General features: G+C 33.9%; 1 protein-coding gene across 1 annotated transcript in view; it reads right to left on the reverse strand.

Moving 5' to 3' along the window:
* The window catches only part of LOC126965948 (MOXD1 homolog 1-like), a 119,250-nt gene extending 97,291 nt beyond the window's left edge, over positions 1–21,959 (reverse strand). Inside the window, exon 1 of the mRNA XM_050809769.1 lies at positions 21,778–21,959. The gene's annotated coding sequence lies outside the window, so the exon portion shown is untranslated. The remainder of the gene's footprint in view (positions 1–21,777) is intronic.
* Positions 21,960–22,189: the final 230 nt, after the last annotated feature.

The raw sequence follows: 22,189 nt of genomic DNA on the forward strand, positions 1-22,189 counted from the left end.
ATTTAAATTCAATAAGCAATGAAGTACCGTTAAAAATTCTAAGGGGCACTACAATTGCGCTCATCACCTTGAGACATGTAGATGTTAAGTCTCATTTGCCCAGTAATTTCGCTAGCTTCGGGCGTCCTTCTGACCAAAACACAATAATGCTTACAAATTACTGCTTCACGGCGGAAAAAGGCGCCGTTGTGGTACCCATAATCTAGCCGGCATCCTGTGCAAGAAGCCTCTCACTAGTAAGCCAAATTATACCAAGCCCAAGTTTAAATCTAGTTAAAGGAAGCGTGATCTAGGGACAACAATGTTACATCTCTAAGGTTTCCATAAAAATATATCCATAAAGTTCTCACACATTACGTAATAATATTATGTTACCCGCAAGTACCGAGTGTCAAGTATCTGAAAAACACGTTTTTGATGTACTAGAACAAATAGCTTGTCATAAAAAAGACGTATGGCACTCGGGGTCTGCAGCGGTAAAGCTATTGCATAGCATTTTTTATCAACTTATGCAATTATAATTATTTATTTATTTTGTTTAGGCAGTATTTTTTTTAATAAAATTAATTAAAAAAAAAGCAAACGAGAAGTGAGTAAAATTTAACTTGCAAGATTTGATTACAGACAGCCAACGGGACAGGAAACTAAATAAAAATGCTTGTCATAATAATAAAAAATAAAAAAACGTGATAAAAACATAAAGAAATTAAATAAAAATCAAGACGTAGCCCAGGCTCGAACCTGGGTTCTTCTGCACAAAAAGCATACGTGATAACCGCTGTTCCACGCCAACTGAAATGACCGTGCCGAAATATCTATATACATCTAGTAAGTGTTATGTTATTTTCGTTACGGAATTTCTGGACTCGGTCTCCACGCGCAAGGCCGGCGATAGAAGCTATGCAATAGCTTAAAAATAATTTTAACAAAACAACAATCGACTTCAAAAACACTATTCCAAAACAATAGATATAATATGCACTAAAAAATATAAAAATAATTGCGTATTTTTATACCATCTAATTAATTAATCTAATTCTAGTTACGATTATTGTTATTTTTGAAATCGGTGTCCATCCGCCGCGAACCGCTCTCAACTCTATACGAATCAAGCACATCTCACCTATAACTATGCATGTAGTTTCAAACCTATCTTGGATGACACAAATTTAAGACTTTTATTGTTTTCTCATGGATGCCATTGTGAGATCTGGACCAAATGACCACTCGGGCTTTCAAATAAAAAAAGAATTATCGAAATCGGTTCACCCAGTCGAAAGTTTTGAGGTAACAAACATAAAAAAAACATACCGACGAATTAACAGCCTCCTCCTTTTATGAAGTTGGTTAAAAACTCATTAAATCACATCAATTTCGACAAAATTTGGTCTTGTCGGCCTCTTAAAGAAAAGAATAAGTAATTCAATATGTAGGAACCTATATTAATTATAAGCTTGGAATTAACGCTACCTGGAGCCAAATTCCACGAAAACTATTTGAACGGAGCGAGACCGTCGGAATTCCTCGGTCAAGAATTAGCACGGAACTATCTGAAACCTGCACTAATTGTGATGATGAGATGTGATGCAATAAATCAATGATCCCAACCGCAAAAATACTCAAACCTGCAATGCGTTGGTGCCTATGAAACTTTTATTTAGAAACTAGCTGACCCAGCAAACGTTGTATTGCCGTAATATCGGTAAATCGCGATACAAAAGTAACTGTTGATCGTAGATGGGTGAAAATTTGTAGTTGTATGTATTTTTTAATGCTGACTCATAATCAAACAAAGTTAAAAAAATGTCAAAAAAATAAAAAACAAATTGGCGTGGACCACCTTTAGGGGGATGAAAAATAGATGTTGTCCGATTCTCAGACCCACCCAATATGCACTCAAAATTTCATGAGAATCGGTCAAGCCGTTTCGAAGGAGTTTAACTACAAACACCGCGACATGAGAATTTTATATATTAAATATAACAAATGTGGTGACTGATTATTTCCATATATACTCGTAGGTACTCGCTTTGAAAGTGCTGTCAATATTCTGAAATTAAAAGATCCAATCTGCCCAAATGTCAAAGTAAATACTTATTTGTTCAAATAGTAAGCAATTAAGTATTCCAAACAGTACTTAACTAAAGCTTCAAACAACATTAACGGAAGCTATAATAGCCAAACATTAAGTAATATAATGGCCTGACCATACAGATTATGCGTTGCGTAGTCGTCTTAAGGCAGAATATAGCCCTGTTAATACTTCTTTATACTTGGACATTGATTCAGCTTCTAAGTAGGAGTATGTTCTATACTGTATTTTATGTGAGATAAAAAAAATCACATGAGTTTGTTGATTGCGCCAACGAAACTTAATTGAAATGGATATAAAATATATCTCAAGGACTTACATTACACTGTTCTAAATGGGCACTGCGGCGGTGATGAAATGATGTCTTCTTTTTGTTTTTCTTCATTTAATTAAATAGGATATTTCACATTTCGGCATTTGAAAGCCACTCATTTGCCACAAATTCGAAAGTGTACGCGCAAGAAACTCAAATGTTCATTTATTGTGAGAACTTCGAACTTACCTTTCAATATTACTTTATTTTTGGGAAACTCCAAATGTGGGCGAATTTGAGTGTAATGCCGATATTTAAAACAGAGTGGCTCTGTACATAATTAAACGTGAGACGATTTGTGTCGTAAAGGTAAAACGCAACGCACTTGAATACCGCAATGGTCTATGTGACAGAGCCGTAACAAGCGAACACAAAAGTAATCAGTCTAATCAAAATAAATCGTTCAACATTATTACACATTTCATTGCAGATAACAACAGTAAAATAAAACCGGAGCAAAGCAACGGGTTACTTAGACATGCCGGTTGGAAGCCGTCATTCCATGATTATATGAAATCTTAGTAATCATTTATCATCAACCGTGATTTGAGGTACGGACTCCCGAGGTAGTTACGAACCGGTCAAGTGGCTCAATAGGGTTTTTTATGCCATAAAAACAAAACAAGTGAACAGTTCGTTGAAAAATATAGCAATCAAAGAAGACTTAATTTGTATTAATGTAGGTATACTACAATGTCTGTGGGTTTCAGAAGATTACTTATAATAATATAGTCTATCAATAATGAAAGAATTATACTTGCCATATAAGTAGGTATACACTATATTATATATAACAAATAAACATGAACATAAATAGATTGAAATGACCAAAAATTCTGAGCGGCACTACAACTGCGCTCGTCACCTTGAGACATAAGATGTCAAGTCTCATTTGCCCAGTAATTTCACTAGCTACGGCGCCCTTCAGACCGAAACACAGGAATGCTTACATATTACTGTTGTGGTAGGTACCCATAATCTAGCCGGCAACCTGTGCAAATGAACCTCGCACTGATAATAAAGTGCTTTGTCCTACGGTCGCCATTTCTCACTCTCTCTCAACCGTTTCTATCGTAAAAAAATTATCCTCATGCGCTAAAAATCAAATTACAAAATGATGCTACACGCGAGCTTTTGGTTCAAATACATTGAAAGATTCTTAATAATATATAGTAAATGTAGAATACAGAAGAAACAACAATAACAAACACGTGATACATAATAAAAAACATAATATTCCGACACGTACAGACACATATATTCACCCGATATTATCCGAAGATGTTCGTAATGAAACATCAATTACTTTTGAACGAGCAGTTACAGCCATCCAAGTTTCCTTTATGTTCTGACTTCTGAGTAATTTTCGGCACGCGAAGCCCCACATTTAAAATGATGTATAATAGTAGCCACGGTATAAACATGGATCTTTTTGTTTCCTCCAAAACATGTGGAGGATATCCTGTTTTGCCACAAGGGGTCATTATGTACTGAGCAATCCATACTTTTTGCTAACCACGAGGCGTAGTATGGAAGGCAACTGACACATTAAAATAAACCGTAATTTTATATGCTTAGAGTTGAAATTGTAATATATTTTAGAAACGGAAACCCTTGTCTTTAACGGCAGTCTCTAAAATAGCACAATCCTTTTTACTTGTATAGCAAGCAACCCTCGTGATGATTATTACATCTATTGAAAAAAAAATATGTGGTTTTTATAATGTTCGTTGATTTACAACTATTTTAATGACACATGAATTAAACAATGATACTCTATTTTATACCTGAAATGTGTCGCGAATGATTTGGCAAAAACAATCTTGAACAAGGGAAGACATTTACGGAACGAGATGGAAGAAAATTGTTTAGGAAGCTAAGACTGACAGGGATACAATAGTTCAACGCGGATTTATATAAATAATAACAACAGATAAATTTTTAACATTTTTAACCGCCTTCGAAAAGGAGGTATTTTTTTATGTATGTTGTATGTATGATTACCCTGATAATTATCATCCGATTTTCGTGATTCTTATTTTATTTGATGCGGAATGTTTGCCAGTTGGTTTCATATAAATTTGACATAGTTAGGCCGAGTAGTTTTCATTCTATGAATATTTTTGTTTACGTGGATGATGTTATTATAGTTTTTGAACTGTTTTTTAGGAGTCTTCATTTAGATTGATTATATATTATTATTATTATTAACCCGTTTGCTGATAAGTAGGTCTCAGGCTACGTGTACCTACCTACTAACCTATTGATAGGTCTGAAGTCAGTTCCAAGCCAAATGAAATAGCAGGTACCTATACTCGCCACGCGTGACTTTGAGCGGGATAGCTTCGTCTAGAACCAAACAACCCAAAGCGGGCACCGACTTAAATCCTATCAATATGCAGCACATAATAATAATAGTATTTTATTAATATTAAAGGTATAAGATTTGCATAAGAGGTGTATTAAATTAAATCTTTATTAAGTAATTTTATACTTTTCTTAGATTGTTGTCTAAAAACTCTACAATATGTACAAACACCTATTAAATATGTCACTATTAGGTACAGTAACAAGAAAGTATTGTAGCACATTTCTAATAGAGATTAATGGGAATGTATTTTCTGACATTTTCATTAAAAGGTCAATGTCGTCAGGAAATTAAATCTCTACTAATAATATAAATGTGAATTTTAGTTTGTTTGTTACGCTTTTACGCCGGAGCTACTGAACCGATTTTGAAATAAAAAAAAGTGTACAGCGATAGACTGCAGCTTAGGAAAGGACATAGGCTACATTTTATCCCGGAAACATACCTTTATTCCCGCGGGATTTGTCAAAAACTGAAATTCACGTCGATGAGCTGTTACTATACCTGCCTATACGAGTGGTAGGTATAGTTTGCCATACCATTGTTCCTCGAAATAAGATTCATATAATATGTTGGGATCGGGAGCGAAAACGGGAACAGGAACTGGAGATAACCTTTAATTCCAAACTTTCCTAGTATTTCTAAAACAAAACCCTTTTCTAAAAGAATTCCCTTATAAAAAGTCGACGTACTTGTGAATCATATTAATTTTATAGAATCAACACGAAAACTAAGCTAAAATACGAGTCTGATTTTAGCACCGTTTTGTGTTATCATTGACGAAGAAATGGCTTCGGACTTTTTGTCACACTAATGAGAAAATCACCACGCCCCTGTTAACATTAATGTATGCAGTGTCTTGGAGACATTGCGGCTTCGCATAAATCTTCAATGTCACCTCCACACTTTCCATTTCGCGTAAGCAAATTTAGTTGTCCCAAGTTACGACAGATATTAATTTTAATCATCAACAGTTATAACGAACTGATATACCGATGACCCGACAGACTCAGTGTTCAGTACATAATAAATAAAATACTTATTCTTCATGAATTTGTCAATAATATTTCATAACATCAAGAATTATTTCGTAAAATGTGCTCACTGTTGTTATAATGCAATTGTTTCACAGCAGAACTGTCAATCCGTAAGTCAAAAAAATCCCTCATAGAAAATATGTCCATACAAAACAAATATTGGAACTAAAAATAATTATGGGTGCCAAATCGAAATAAAAACTATCCTATCTCTCCAGTTAGACTAAACTGCACTCCATGAAGTAATCCCCATTAAAATCTGTTCATTAGTTTAGGAGTTCATTGGAAACAAACATGAAGACACTGGATTTGTATATATTAAGACACATAAGTTTGTCATCAACCGGAAGATGTCCACTGCTGGACAAAGGCCTACCAACACTGCGTCTTCTGGTACGTGGTCGCCATTCGAGGACTTTTCTGCTCCACCAGCCTTCTGTCCGTCGAACTTTGTGCCCTGCCCAGTGCATTCTTCTTTTCATTTGGGGTACGTCGCTGACTTTAGTTCTACGGATCTCCTCGTTTCTGATTCAATCTCGCAGGAAAACTACGAGCTTAGCCCTCTCCATTGCCCTCTGAGCGACTCTGAGCTTTCTCATCAGTTTGTAACCATTACAAGAGAAACCATTTGGATCCATTTAAACACAACTGAAAGTTTAGTATACTTAAAGCATTCAGTATAATCATACAATAGTAGACTTAGATTCGTATTTGTATAACCATAGTCTCTCGAAATATCGATATGCGTTTTATGACAATAAAGGTCGAGACGAGCAGGAGAGGATTAGTCCCTTACAATGTAGTGCCGCTCAGTATTTTTGAAAATCCCAAAAAACCTGATCGACACGACAATTGCGCTCGTCTCCTTGAGACATAAGATCTTAAGTCTCGATTGGCCAATAATTTCACTAGATACGACGCCCTTCAGACCGAAACACAATAATGCTCACCTGAAATAGGCGCCGTTGTGGAAACCATAATCTAGCCGGCATCCTGTGCAAAGGAACTTCCCACTGGTGATTTACTCATTTGGTATAATATACGCACTTTTATTATATTATACAGCCAAAACGACAGCAGCTAACGTGTCAAAAATTATTAAACAAAATTCACATTATTAAATTTCACATTGTATCGCTCATGAATCACACTCCGCTCGCGTTCAATTACTGTTAATAAGGTGTTTCCTTTGATACAGACGTGCCACGATGAATCTTTAATAATTCGGCTAAGTGCATACAGATTCAACGAAATCGGGTCGGTCATATTTATTTTAAGACACCTTCTTAAAATTCTTCTCATAGAGGCTTTCTAATTTGGCGATGAATAATATATTAAACTTATATAGGTGCGCTGGGATTTAGAAATTTCCAACAATACGGAGAAATACTACTTCGTAATTCATAGTAGAAATACGCCTAATTATAATAACATCGAAACCAAACCAAATAACTAAAGTGACATGTCTCAAATGATTGCGAAACTGAGGTGGCAGTGGGCAGGGCACATAGCTCGACGGACAGATGGCCATTGGGGCAGTGATGTCCCCGAATGGCGACCACGTATTTGAAGATACAGTTTTGGTCTCCCACAAGATGGACCGATGATCTGGTCAATATCCCGGGAATACGTTGGATGAGGGCAACGCAGGATGGATTAACGTCGAGATCTTTGGGGGAGACCTTTGTCCAGCAGTGGACGTCTGATATGATGATGATAATATCTAGTAGTATCTACTGCTGATTATCTAGCTCAAATCAAACAAAATTTTATGAATATTTAGAACGTCATTTATTTGCCAATATCAAAGCTTTTATTGTTTTTCTTCCAAAAGGAGCTGGCTGTCATACCTACTGCATAGAAGACATAAGTTTAAGTGTGTATTAAAAGAAAATTAGGTATACGCCAACCTGAAACAAAATAGGTCTTGAGTGTAATCCTTTTCCGTTTCCTATGTTAACCAGCCTATATATCCTGATGTGGTATCTCGAGAAGGCTATTTGCATGAATAAAGTGAAGGCGAAGGTAAACATGCGGGATTGAAGTCCTTCAAGCCAACTAAGTTTTAGGTCGTAGAATAAAACGTCATCTTCACAATAAGCGCTTTATTAGAATTTTTGCAATTACTTCATTTAATGTACGAATATGGTATTAGAAGGCAACCATACTGGTCAACTGTTGAAGATCAACTGGCTTGCTGATCGTTTGTGTTAAACACGTTAGTGATCGATTGACAACTTACGGCCGTTCCCAATATACTATCTACAGATAGAGATACATTACTACCGTACTGTCAGTAATTAGCTGTCAATAATCTGAAGCTGTCCCAATATAACCTATATGTCATTCTTAACGACTTATATTGGGACGCGTGAGTTGCAATTTCCATACAAACTTCTATCGCTGGTAAGCTATAGGTACGTCCTCCCATTGGCAGACAGCGTGTACAGGTAAGGTGGGTTACCGTCGATAACTTTATTGGGACAGAAAAGTCAACGATTTTTATCTCAAGTAAGAGATAGACTGAATATTGGGAATGGCGGTTACTGAACAAAGAGGAGGTTAAGTTGTCAAAAGGCAGATAAGACTTATGGTTTTAATATTTGTAACATAAGTTTATCGCAATAAAATGAGATTACTTCATCTGCTGAAAGTTGAAACAGACAGTCTTTTTCCGAGCGTGATCGATATACTTATTAAATTATTTTAGGCTACAGACAAGATGACACAAATTAACATGCATATGTTCCCTCGGGAGTCGGGATAGACTAATAAAACAATCAACAAATGTGAAGTCAAGTTCAAGACAAGAATCGACCGGTCACGACATGTCTTTGACGGTGATGTGATAATATTATTACGAATGACTCATACACATATAATTGAACGAGAACATTGCTGGAGATTTATTGATGTACTTACAGTGATATGTTCACGGTATACATCATCTGTGTATTTAAAAGTAAAGTTATTCCAAAGGAGGATGGCGAGAATGCATGTGCTTTGGCACCCACTGAAAGAAGTGGTGTACATCATAGAGACTTATTAATAATTGTAGAACGTAACAAAATTAGGAAATAATCAAATCGTAAGTACCTAAGTCTAAAAAAGTGTTATCACAAAAAAAAAGTGTGGGTGTACTTATGTATGCACGCAAGAAGTTATACTTCTTTGGTCGACCGAAGCAAATATCATTAAAATGATTTATTCCTCGTGCTATTCTACGTTTTGACAAAGAACAATTTTGTAAAAATCCTGACAATTATTTACTAAATAATGAATACGGCTGTACGGGCTTGAACCCTTTGCTTATCCTAATAAAGGACGAAAAAACAAAAAAAAAACAAAAACGCAAAACGTCAGAAAATTTTAGGAACCAACTTCACCCTGTTACTTTTGTGGTACAGTGATGCGCGTGCATCTTGAAAGTTCACCCCATCATTTTTTCATAACGCGCCTAAGAAGCCATCGTTTGATCTAAGATAATTATTACATAGAAATATAATATTAGGAATATCATTCCTGTTATAAAAAGTGGTACAAGAAACTTGATAAGTATTTATGTATTTATCATAATTAAAACAAAACTATTTCTCAAGAAATTGAACTCAGCGTTATCTAAATTATCTTAAGCGGATCAACTGAGTTAATTAAAACTGGAATGATTTCAAATGAGATTGTTAACTTGAATTCTTTTGCATTTAGTTACATTAAAATTATTTTTAAAGTTATTCTTTTGCCGCGTTAGGGAAATATGAATTTTTACGAAGCTCGCGCACACCGTCACGCAAATTCGACACCCTGACGTTAACTGGTCAACTAGACCATTTGTATCATACTTCAGCTACCAAGCTTCTTTTAACTCTTATGTCTTCTAAATCACAACCAATGGACGAAAATTAAATAAATTTCAATATACTTATAATTTTGATTTATACGTAAGTACAAGTATTAAAATAATAAAAAAATCCTTAGAAATTATGCGGTATAATAATATTGCGTACACTAAAGTAATAACCCCGGCCTGAATTCATCGGTTGTCTAGCAGCAAGAGGCTCTATCTAGACGTATAAATGATCTAACATATAACATACTCATAACTACTGAAATGTATATAAAAGTCGGTTAAATACTTGTGACTCTGATGCGTAGGGCTACAAATCCAATCGATCATGTGCAAGAGATAGCAAAAATAAAAAATAATTCAATTTTGAATTCGCCATCTTGTTTTTCATGTTATACTTAATAATAAATATCTGAACGACCTGGATTTTTAAGAATATACAAAACTTGAACAAAAAAAACAAATACAACATCTGGATTCGAACTGGGGTTTTTGGTTTCCGGATCACCCAATGTCCCATCTGAGCTATTAAAGTCTTGTATATAGTGACGAAATTTACCATTGTATTCTAATGTTATTGTAGCTGTTTCTCATTAAAACACGGATAAAACTATTTTTTTTTTAAATTAAAACCTAATACTGTATACAAAATTTCATTAAGAGCGTATACATACATCCCTATACACAAGAATTACTCGTTTAAAGATATAAGATTTTAGCTTAAAGAAATATAATAATAATTAAGACGCACGGTGTGAAAGCGACAACGGTAACATCCTTCACGTTTCGGTAACATCCTTTTTAAATATTCCTCGATGAACTTCCTCTTGAAGTATCACAAAAAGTCAATTCCGGCATTCCCTCGTGGCGTTAAACCCTTAATATTTAGCACCTCTGTTCCTCCCACGGCTCCAAATATGCTTCGCTATGGGAAACTTGTAATTTGCTTTCTTTGTGTCGCTGTGAATATTTTACAGTGAAATTTTGTTTCTTCTAAAGTATTTCTTAGACATATACAAGTCATTGACAACCCATATAGGCAGTGGTTAGTAACCCTATCTACTAAACTAGAGGTCCCAGGTGCGAACCTTGGTAGGTGCAAACATTTATATGAAGAATATGGATGTTTGTTTCCGTGCCATGGATTTTTATATGTTTAAGTATGTATATTGTATTAAATATATCGTTGTCTTGTACCCATAGTACCTACAGGCTATACCTAATTTAGGATAAAAGAAAAAATCAAGATAAAAGGCATTTAATTTCTCAAAATTTATTCCTTTAGAATTCTTTTTGATATCATATCTAATATACTAGATACTACTACTACCTCTTCGGAAACAAATGGCGCTCTTAGAAAGAAGATAAAAAAGTGTATCAATATTATTTATATTAAGGCGTACAACTGCCTAAATATGATTGAACAGAGTTCAAACTAGGCGGAAAAACAATTGGTTATAATAGATTCTGTAAAATAAAGATCAGAATGATTCAGATAAAAAATACTACTATATACCTACTTCCTACGGACGTGATATTTATCCGTTGGGTTTTAATTTATTTTTATAAAACATTGGTTTCATTTGAAGGGGCCATTTATCAAAGTAAAGTATATCTGTATTTTATACTGTGCCAATTATTATAATGCTTCCTTGCACCGGATACCGATTAGTTGGGTCCAACTGCGTCGCCTCTTTCCGATGAATCCGCCCATGCGAATTTATTTTGAAAACAAGGTATAGTTATTTTCAACCTAATAAGTCATTATTTTGAGTTGCCAATTGTACACTTTGTGAAAAATATCAAGTCAAAAATTTATGAGAAAAAAAAATACTGAAATTCAATGCAGTTTAGCAGTAGTTACAAAAATTCAAACAAAAAAGGCTTCACTTTGAGATATTTTCCCATCTATTTATAACATTATAAGAGTTATTTCAAACGTTCCAACTAAAATTTAAAGTCCAATAAATAACATATATTTTTCAAGAGATGCATTGCCGGCCTTTAAGGTGGGAGTACCTATGCTTTGTTCTTGAAGGTCCCTAAGTCGTATCAGTTCGGGAAAACAACAACAGCTAATTGATTCCACAAAGTGGCTGTGCGAAACAAGATTTTTCTCGCAAAACGTGCGGATGTGGAATCAACTCGAACTCCTCGCAGCATTCCCCGTGATAAATGCGGTAGAAGATTCAGAGAGAACCCACATATCAACGCAACACCAAAGAATCAAGCCGATTGGAGATGACTTGATCGTCGATGATTCGGGCCGCTTCGTTATATGGCGTCAAATCGAAGAAGCTGATACTGGGGAGCGCTCGCACAGAGGTGAGAACAGTACTCCATGTGGGGCTGTATTTGCGCCATAGAGTGAAGTACTGTCTCGCTAGAAGAACATGATTTGGTGTTATTCCTCATGAAGGACTTTGCCGAAAGAAATGAGTGAATTTTTATGGAATCCATATGACATGGATGGACCTTTACCATCGAAATATTTACAGTACAGCACGCTATCTAAACATAAGCAGACATTTCGCGATACGACTCCGGCAAAGTTCAAATGTATGCAAATAGCCCAAGATGTCATTCTGTTAGTCGAAGTTACTTATAATGTTTCGAGCAACTGAATATTCTATTTTTGTTGGTTTGATGATGTTACGTACGTTTAGGAGTGTATTTTAAAAGAAGCTGGAAGTATCATTATTTGCTGTTGTCAAAAAGCGGCCAAGTGCGAGTCGGACTCGACCATGAAGGGTTCCGTAGCAGCAAGTAACATAATATAAAAGTTCTTGTGACGTATTAAAAAGAAACTACGTACTAGATCTTTTTCAAATCATATTTCAGTGGAAGTTTGCATGGTAATAAAATAATAACATCGTATATATTTTTCAGTGTTATCATTCTCTTATTCCTGAAGTTACAGGGGGAGGGGGGGGACACATTTTACCACTTTCGAAGTGTCTCTCGCGCAAACTATTCAGCTTAAAAAAAATATATATATGAAACGTATATATGTAAAATATATACACAAATGGGTTTGAAGAAAAAAAATATATGAGTTTTAGTTCTAATATGGGGAGGCCCCAAAATTTATATTTTATTGTTTCTTTTTTCTATTTTTGTGCGAAAAATCTTAATGCGGTTCACAGAATACATCTACTTACCAAGTTTCAACAGTATAGTTCTTATAGTTTCGGAAAAAAGTGGGAAGAATCTATAAGGGTTCCGTTCTATGACATTTGGCTACGTAACCCTAAAATCGTACCGTAAAATCCAGAATTCTCATTGGTCAGGATTTATAATAATATAGAACTGCGGTTGTACACAATGGTGCAGATAAAAAAACTGTATTTCCGACACTAGATATTTAATCAAACCACTTTGGTACTTATTTCTAATCAATTGTATAAAGAAAGCTAAAAATTCCCAAGAGTTCAAAATCGAAGCTCAATAACTACAGCCTTATTATAATTCCGCGGGACTATAAATCAATCAATCAGGTGATGTGGCACCTTTCGAGCTTTCAGCCAATTGGTATACTTATTTACAACCTTCACCTGAATGGCATAAAAGGCATTTATTTTCTCAAAATTGATTCCTTTAGAATTATTTTTGATGTCATTTCTAATAACTACTAGATACTACTACCGCTTCGGAAACAAATGGCGCTCTGAGAGATAAGAAGCGGCGCAAGAAACACTCCCAGCATTCTTTTTTTGCGCTCTTTTCAATAAAAATATACAATATTGTACAGTCATTTCTATCGCTATAAAATAATCACAATCTAGTCCCAGACTGTCCGATCATTTAGATATTCAGCAGTGGAGTAGGTAATAGGATTTACGACAGAGCCATTTTTTTATAAAACATTTAAATTTATTTATAGATAATGCCTGAACAGTGGCTGGGACTCTATTATAGAAGTGTATACATTTACTCTTAAAGCTATTATGTACCTATCTTATGAAGCCTACTAGAATTAATTACAAGCAATCCCTTATTTCTAGTGTTTTAATAATGAAAATCACTATTAAGAGCAAAAAGGAATACTGCAATAGTACCTAAATAAATATATTAGAATTTCAATGAACTCCTAATTTAAGAAATAAATTTGGGCTTATTAGCTTTGTGCGTTAATAGTTATTTACGCATTTGTTGTGTAATAAGGGGTATTAAAACACGAATGTGGGTGTATCACACGAGGCGAAACCGAGTGTGAAAATAGTATCACATGAGTGTTTTAATACCTAATTATCAACAGTTGACATACAAGACTTTATCTACACCCATTATATGAATCCTCGATAAAAGATTCTGAAACAGTTAGCTTACTGCTAACATTAAAAAAGCCAGTCCTAGTAACCATTACATCATACAAACGAGTGTTGTAATGAAAACGGATGATGAATGAATGTTGTATTGAATTTCAAAATACATAAGTGAAAACTTGATCATTAACGTTGTGCATTTTTGAATATTTTGGAATGTTAAGGGAATAATTTCGCACGAATTGCTTTATTTATCAGTATTAAAGTACTAGCATTTATTTGGTTAAATACAATATTTATTAATTGCGCTACGTAAACAAATACGACACTTGAAATTACATAAAAAAAATTAACACTTCAGGACTATTAAAATTATTTAACATTAAATAGTTTATCTCTCATAAAAATCAATTTTCGCCTATAATTTCAACGAGTGCCTTACGAATTTTCGATCAGGCCACGTGTCCTGACGCGAGTTTAACATTAATTTTTCACTTCAAAAACTCATAAACTTTGGATAGTTATGGATTTAGGCAAGTCAACGCCTCTTTTTTTCATACTATGTATTTTTCTCTTCCCTAATCCTGAGATATAAGTGCTACAAACATTTGTAAACAAAATAACTTCTATAGTCTCTCAAGTATTTATATGCCGAGTGCTGTCGTCAGCGATCGGCTTAAGATCTCGAGAGCCATAAACCTCGATGAGTATTTGCATCATAAACCGAGTGAAAGCCCACCTCATAGATACAACGGGTATGAGTCACGCATAGTGAGTGAGGAACGCTGAAAACTAAAAATATCTAGTGACAGACTGACGACTAGGGGTCGAGGCCAAACGACGAGTCAATGGCACGTTAATGTGACCAACAATAATAATTATTAACGTGTTTCCTTGTGAAAAAGTAAAACGTTACCATTGTGTGAATCATGCTTTAGAACTTTAGCCTTCAACGAGAAATAATATATAAATTAATTGTTTATTCAAATTTAATTTCTTTATAATTAGTTTAGAAACAGAGCACAGAATTCTTCCAGTATTATTTTTACAGTAGTGTAGCAGTAATGTGTAAGCGTTACTGTGTTTCGGTCTCAAGGGCGCCGTGGCTAGTGAAATTACTAGGCAAATGAGACTTTACATCTTATGTCTAAAGGTGACGAGTGCAGTTTTAGTGCCGCTCAGAATGTTTGGGGTTTTTCAAGAATCCTGAGCTGCACTGCATTGTAATGGGCACGGCGTATCAATTACTATCAGCTGACCGTCCTGCTCGTCTCGTCCCTCATTTTCATTAAAAAAAATATTTTTGTATTTCGTACCTACATATACATTTATTTATTTATAATACTGTCTTATAAATGGATATGTTTTTATTTGTATGCTATACTATAGTTAGTAGCGGTACACCGCAATATTTTCAACGTAATAATTATTTTTGTTATAAAATATGTACTTCAGGTAAGTAAGATTTGCCTTATTCATAATATATAATACTAAAGATCAATATGTTATTGTATTACTAACAGAAAGACATTATTACTTAAGTTTCGATTATAATATACTGTGCTTTTCATCTAGATTTTTTTCGCTCCTATGAAGGTGTTTCAGAACAGAAAAAGCAAAAGTTGGGGATGCAATATTAACTGTAAAATTATTTCAAATTTCGATTATAAGGTATTGTTTCCATTTAGGATTCCTTCTTTTCCCTCAGGATGTAACCAAACAGATGATTGTTGGAAACCAGCGCTTGCAACTTGTCGTTTAAGCAGTTCAAGCATATTCAACTAAAAATGCACTGAGAATCTTGCGAAGTACAATTCAGCTGTTTACAATTCAAACGCAGATAATGGCTTGTTCACACAGATGTAAACACGCGACGTTCATATTTTATTAATTCTTATGGGCGATTATCAATTGTAATATTAATTGTGTAAAAATGTGAGTATTAAAATAAAGAACAAATTGTTGAATAAAATTTAACTGTCTGAAGAGCTTGAATGCATGTAAGTAATAAATTTGAAGAAAGTAATTCCAAAAGTATCGAGATTTGATAGTAGGTATTGCATATATGTAATTGTACCACACATCTAGGCGAATTAAAAAAATAGAACACAAAATTTCATCTTAAAAATTTAACATAATATAATATTCATTAGCGTAAATGAATGTAGATAGTTATATCAACAATTTTTCGTTATTTTTTAGATGTTTTTAGTATTTTTTTATAAATAATGCATTTTTTATCACCTTGGCCAATAAATCGGTCCAGCCGTTCTCAAGTTTTAGCGAGACTAACGAACAGCAATTCATTTATATATATATAGATATTTTATGTATTATTATATATTATATAATATGTTCAATGATCGTTCCTAGTTTCCTGGATTTTCCCCCCACAAACCTTATGTATTAGTTCTAAGCATAATAAAGTTTTATCCCTCAACACGTAGGGTTGTAGAAATAAGTTTACTGATACCTACATATATAAGGCTTCATTGTAAATTGCTGAAATAAGTAGATTATAAGAAATTTTGCAAATTTTTTTTATTAACAAATATAGAAATCTGAAATTTGATTTTTTTTTCATGGCTATCTTTGGAGGATGTCTTTGTCTAGCAGTGGACGTCTTCCAGCAGAAATGATAATAATGATGATGATATTATGTTGAATTGATACATTGGACTCTGCCTAACGTTTAAACAGGGTTTAATTATTTGCACGTCCAAATGATTTGAGTTTTCTTTAGTGTTAATTAACTTTATTGTTAAGTTAACGAGACTTAGATTCTCATGCCAGATTTTGGCGACTCAACATGGCCTGAGGATGCCTCGTGTAGAGGCAAAACACGTGTCAAATTGTTTAAAGAGAAAGAAAACTCAAATCATTTGGATAATTATGGATTTCCGCAAAGTAATCATCGCCGCATACAACATATTGTGTGTGAAGCAGCCTTAACAGTTGGTAACCCTTCATTACAGGAAGACAGCATTTAGCTTATCTGAAGGCGCGACTATTTACACGGTTATGCCTTTGTTCACGCCAGACTGCAAGTACGTCTCCGATTTTGTAGCGTTAAAACTTTAGCTTAAATTTTTCTATCACCAAGCTAGTTGTATTACAATCATTCGACATGGGTACCTACCTACCTACCTTCAAAAAAAGCGCGTACACCTTCCTTAAAGGCCGGCCTGCGATTCCTCTGGTGTTGCAAGAGAATGTGGGCGGCGGTGATCACTTAACACCAGGTGAACCCGTAGTCTCGTTTGTTCCCCTTTTCCATAAAATAATAATTTAAATGGATCGATCTTTTAACTCATACATACATTACCGATCTGGAATGTTGTTTATTTCAAAATCAAATCACCGAGAATGCGAGTTTATTAGCTTAAATCAAATCACTTGGATTAATTTTAATGCACATTTATTACTCTTCAAACAGCATTATTCATGACGCTTACATTCTATTTTCAACTATTTAACTGCAATGTATAAATTTTAATTAGTTGAGTAAATATTTGACGGTACCAATAAACTGTCAAAGCCGTTTTAATTATATTAGCATAATTGATAAATTTTGTAAAGCACTCTAGAAATACATCTGGAATGTTTTTCTAATGAATGTTGTAATGTTCGAAAAAATTAGCCAAGTGCGTGTCTGACGTTTACACGAAGTGTCCCGAGCCATCATAGAAGATATAATATATGTATACTAGGATGCCGCAATCGCTCGCCGTACCGCTTCGCTACGGCGTTTATTTGAGCGTAGCGAGGTAAACTAAATCTGTGTTCAAAAACAAGACAAAATTAATCCAAACAAAAACAATAAAAAGAATCTTTTAGAATATGGCACCATATTTAAACATGACGAATTAGCGCCTTATTTAGTCACATGAGAAACTTGTGCTGATTTTCAAATTCAATAATTAAGAACGTGGCAGTCGAATCACTCTCGATTGATAGCAGTGTTACAATTAAAACATAATGTGATTTGATCAATGGGCTCAATTTTTAAATAAATATAAATAGCGCGTTCTAATTTCGAAAGCTTTTTAAAATCATTTTTTTTTAAATCGGTCCAGAAATTGCTGAGAAACAATTTAACACAGAAATCAATTGGAGTTATCCGGCGGGAGCTACGCTTCGATCAATAAAACTAGCTTTTACCCGCGACTTCGTCCGCGTTGAATAGTTACTTTGGGCAATTTAATTTTTTATTTATTTGTATACTTTTCAAATAATACACTATATAAAATACAAACTGCTCTTTCGGTTCTTCTATGATACAGCGAACATCGATTGTCATTGTGGACAGTCTCTTTAATAGTATTTCCCTGTGAACTTTAATCTCCTATTTCATCCCCATGTAGGTCAAAGTTTCAAAATGCTCGAACAAATGTGTATAAATGATAATGACGAATTTCCATATAAACTGTCATCCGTTATTTCAACCCCTCCATTTGTTTTTTTTTTTGCAAAAAAAAATGTATTCTATGTCCTTTTTCAAGCTCTAATATATCTCTGTACAATTTTATCAAAATCAGTTCTGTGGTTTAGGCGTGAAAACATAACAAACGAAATTACATTCACATTTATAATATTACTTAAGAAGGGATGTAGGTACCTACTTTTAAATACCATTCTTTCAATGCAAGTAGTGCGGCCATTTTTGAATTCACCATTCAATTGTGTTTTCTTCTCTTCCGACTTCAAAAAAGGAGGAGGTTTCTCAATTCGAAGGTATGTTTGTTACCTCAGAACTTTTGACTGGGTGAATCGATTGTTATGATTCTTTTTTTATTTGAAAGCTGGTGCTTCCCATGTGGTACCATGTTAATTTAACAATAATTGTAACTACATTATGTTGTTTTATAAGTTTGATTGACTTTTAGGTAGTCTAAAATTTTTCATTTTATTTTACTTAGGAGAACTCTAAAAATAAGTTGATTATTAAGCTGTAGATGAATGACTGAATACGCAACTATTTTATTACATCGTCTCGTTTTTTTTGACCATTTATCGCATGTCGCATTGCAGGCGGCCGCGGGGTAGGGGTGAAGTTGAATCATTAAATTCAGTTGAACAAAACATACAAGATTTTATAAACGATACGTTACTCAAACTGTTGGCTCAGTTGGAAAGAGCGGTCGCACGGAAAGCGAGAGGTCGCAGGTTTGAGTCCCGCATCGTTAATAAAATTTTGTTTTCAGTGTTATTTGTGTAAGATTTCTGACGCTGTCAATCCCTATGTCTGTCAAAAAGCAATAATAGTGCGGTTTTATGAAACCGCGATGCAAAAAACTCTCCAGCTATGGCATCATCTACAGGATCTACTTTACTGTTGATAACCTGCTCAACCCCAATATTTGCATATTAGGAAATTGACTTGAGATGTCACTCTTGCAAATCTAAACAATTTGGTATGTTTTTAGAGAGAAAGACAATAAATTGTTTAGACAGAAATCTTTGTTAAAGAATTCTCCACTTCTGTCATAAAACTTATCATCAACAGAACTAAGAACAATGTTTCGATAAAAAGACCTTGTTTCCATCATCACAAAGAAGTTTAATCTTCAAATTCCTCACATTAAAACAAACTCATTCCGTCTGGTCAAACTCGTAAACTTCCCATAGATTTTAATTGTGTTAATTAAAATGGTATTTTAACATAGATATGGGTTCGACTAATTTGAAAAGGAGTGCCCAGGTATGTGACCGCTCCTACCAGAGATTTATCTTTCGCAACTACCGAAGGAACGCTGAGAAATGGGATTGTTTCCTTTCACATTAAAGATTAGGGAAAGGTTTATAACATAGAAATCTAAATAAAAAGATACTAGAAGGGTCATTCTCGCATGATCATTTCGAATTAGTAGTTATTAAGAATTAAGTAATCGGAAATGCAGAATGTACACATATTTATTATACTAGCTGACCCGACTCACATCGCGATGTTGACATAAGATTTGTCTACCTCTAGTAAGTTAAACTAAGGATAGATAGGTTATTGAAAATGGCCGTTAATCTACTCCGGATGCGATTTACGAGATTGAAATTAATTAATATTTCTTATAAAAGGCATAAAAGGCATTTATTTTCTCAAAATTGATTCCTTTAGAATTCTTTTTGATTTCATTTCTAATATACTAGATACTACTACTACTGCTTCGGAAACAAATGGCGCTCTGAGAGAGAAGAAGCGGCGCAAGAAACTCTCCCAGCATTCTTTTTTTTGCGCTCTTTTCAATAATAATATACAATATTGTACAGTCATTTCTCTACGCTATAAAATAATCATAATCTAGTTCCAGGCTGTCCGATCACTTAGATATTCAACTGTGGAGTAATAGGATTTACGGCAGAGCAATTTTTTTATAAAACATTTAAATTTATTTATAGATAATATATAACTTGATAACGCTGAAGACTGATTACCGGAACTAAGTATTCGTTTGTTATATTTGTCTACGGTCTTGTTATAAGATATTATTAAGATGGAGAAATTATTTACAAAACAACTTCATGTACATTGTACATAATATTATTTACTTATGTAATAATTTCTACTTTTTTTTTTATTTATTTACAAGAAAATAATTAAAAAAATATATATATACTAAATAACAAAACATAACATATGAGTCCAAATATTTGTACAAATATGGGTTTTACAAGCGGGTTCTAAATTATAAACTCTAGTAAACCCATCAGTATAAAAAACATGCCTGGAAAAGTCAAACAAAACACAATTATGCATGAATATGTAAGTACATACATTTATAATGCTCTATAGATAGAATTCATCTCAGCAAAATTTCCCTCGTAACACTCAAACACATAAATTAATGAGATAAAATCTTATATATCCTCTTAGACATAATAAATAAGACGGTATTATGTTACCAAGTTCGTATCTTGGTATTATTTTTCGCAAAAAGGCAACGCTTTGATGCTAGACTGAGATACGAAAATTCCTGAAGCGAAACCAACTGGGCCGTGTTTTTACAGGGTTTACGTCTAATTGGATTTCTAATTAGTTGAATTAACCCATAAACGTTACGATGACCTATGCTCGTAATGCCTAATGATGGATTATAATTGGTATCCGTTGAAACAAAAGAATAATAATTAGATATTAATTAAGTAACGCTTTCAGAGCGATTAGTATTATTGATTATTATAATTTAATCTAGATCAGATTAATCAAATCTAATAATAAATTCTATATATTCTATCTATATAAACATAATTTATTTTTAATCGTTAATTATATTTTATGAAGTCGGTTAAGTTTTTAGTTGAACGCCACCGATAATTATTATTGCGTTCATTTTTGTCACACTTCATGATTTCTTCCTTACACCATCATTGAACTATAAATCGTCAAATACCTAATAGCCATAGAATAAAACGCTTAATTATGCTCAATATACTAACTATAAGCATATAAGTACTAATTAAAAAAATATAAAATATAATATATTCTTAATCTAACAAAAAATTAGGAAGAAAATTTTAATTTATCAATTGTATTCACCTATTAATCTCTTCGTTTACATTTAGTTCAAAATAAAATAATGGTTTAATTAGTTAATATAAATAATTTACCTTACTGATATTAAACTGTGTTTTAATTGTATATTGTTAAAATTTGACATTGACATACTCTGTAAAACAAGTAGGTATTGTAATTTTGTAATATATGACCTAGGTAGGTATTATCCCATAATTAATACAATTTGTATAACGTTATGTACGAACAACAACAAAACAAAAACAAATCGATTACCAATGCACCGAACAGATTTCCGAAGCGCCGGCCGGTGGTATCAAATATCCAGGCGAAATAAAACAAAAAACTTACATGCAATTTCGTTGCACTTATTGGCACGATCCCTCTTACATAAGTTGTTGTACCTACACTTAACTTATGCACGTAAAAGTATTACTTAATTCAAAAATCACTTGTTTATTTACGTTGATTCGAATTGACAGTTCGTTACACGATCCACGAGAGCGCATGCGCGGTGTACTCGATTCGGCAGCCAGCGCCAGACTGTTGACGCCCGAGGGACGGGCGCGGGGCAAAGGCAAACGTAAAACGATGCGCGCGTGGCAAATGGCAATCAAATAAAAATTATTGTCTGGAGAATATACTTATCACTGTTGCGATTGGCAATAAGCTCTTGAAGTGAAAAAGTTGCAATGAGCAACTTTACTTGTTGACTAACTTTAACTGGAGGATATTGAATGAGGCTGAAGCGTCACGCTCGGCT

This window comes from Leptidea sinapis, chromosome 9 (assembly GCF_905404315.1).
Source record: "Leptidea sinapis chromosome 9, ilLepSina1.1, whole genome shotgun sequence".
Lineage (NCBI taxonomy): Eukaryota > Metazoa > Arthropoda > Insecta > Lepidoptera > Pieridae > Leptidea > Leptidea sinapis.